Source organism: Triticum dicoccoides, chromosome 7A, assembly GCF_002162155.2.
Source record: "Triticum dicoccoides isolate Atlit2015 ecotype Zavitan chromosome 7A, WEW_v2.0, whole genome shotgun sequence".
Classification (NCBI taxonomy): Eukaryota; Viridiplantae; Streptophyta; class Magnoliopsida; order Poales; family Poaceae; genus Triticum; species Triticum dicoccoides.
Window position 1 is genome coordinate 638,379,423 of NC_041392.1, and position 1,663 is coordinate 638,381,085.

A 1,663-nucleotide genomic window follows, 5' to 3' on the forward strand; every position below is an offset into this window, starting at 1 on the left:
GGTGGTTCACAAGATGCAAGATACTACCTCCTTGCATTTTTATTAGCCCCCCTACTACTTTGAGCCAAACTTTGACCATTCATATGAATAATAAAATATAGAATATATGCCATAAAAAGTACATTGTTGGATTGTATTTGAAAAAGTTTTCCGAAGTTGTAATTTTTGTGACATATAGTTTACATTTTATTAGTTAAATTTGTTGGTCAAAATAGCCCAAAATAAGAGGGACCTAATAAACCTGGACGGAGGTAGTAGCAAAGAACGGAGTTCTAGAGCCCCGTCCTCCCTTAGAGCGGCGAAAAAGTTTTTCAAATGGAAGGGAGCAAGCGAGAGGAAGTTGGCATGATTTGGTGGATGTGAAATGGCCGAGACGGACAAACCACACGGTGTCGAATGGTCGTAAGGGATCCCAAAGTATGCCAGCCGACCAGGCAATGTGGCATCAAAAAGTCGGGCAGGCATGGAAAGCACGCCAGCTGACCTAGGGCCACCGCGTCAAAAGGTCGTGTATTCTTTGTGTGCGTATGGTTCCTTTGGGCTACCGAGGAAGCTATATGGACCTTCCTACGTCTGAGATGGCGCCGGGTGCAACAGTTCATTTACCGCCTACATCTTGTGATCACGTGTCAACATTTATATCTTCTTTTCTTGCCTTAGATCTCTCTTTATCTATGGGGTAGATGAATTGAGTGAAGTGGAATGGGATATGGGTTGGAGTGGTTGGCAAGGAGTGGAATGAGTGGGGTGAGATGGTTATGGTGGTTGCGGTGGCTTGGATGGCATGTCAACACGAATGGGTATGGTAGAGAATATATAGAGAGAGATTCCCAAAAATGTGACTGTTATAGAAAAGTAACAAAGGCTCGCAAGCACCGGTGAAGAACCAATCAAACTACCGAATGAGTTCAAATAAATGTGAATGGCGAGGGCAATGTTTGTAAACTAGGTGACATGTAGTACTTGTAGGTCTCAATGAAATAATGAGTTGCAACTCCAAACACAAAAAAGTAATACCTTCTCTGCGAGGATAGAACGGCTCGAAAGTACTAGAAAAACTAATTTCTCGGTTGTAACATAGAAAACAGGACTGTTACAAGATTTGAGAAAATATGCAGAAAAAGAGCGAAGTCACAACTCGAAATTTCAAAGAAAAGATGATGTACCAAACTTACACTGTGACCAGAGTGAAAAAAACAAGACAACTCAAAAGTGCCAATTAAATGTTTTGCTCAAAAGTGCCGAACAAAACAGGAAGTTTTTCAAAGATGAATAAATAACCTACATTTATTGAACCATACAAATGAACTACACGGCGCAAAACTAAAAATGAAATAGCCAAATACAATGTAAGAACCTGAGCATCCAACATTTGATTGCATCACCTAACTAATAAAGGAATAAAACTGCTAGCACAGAGTAATGCATGAACAAAAATATTATATGACCAAAGTAGATCCACTTGACATGAATAAAGCAGCCATATACTTTGTACCCCCAACACACAACAGATCCAAGGGACCGTTACACGCTTTCACACCAATAAGAACAACAAAACAAAGCTCTAAGTGTCGAATCCTAAACGAAGACAATAAAAAAGCCTATAAGCAAACTCCTAACCATCCATGGAGATTGGTTGCTACCAGTGAAAACATGACAATTA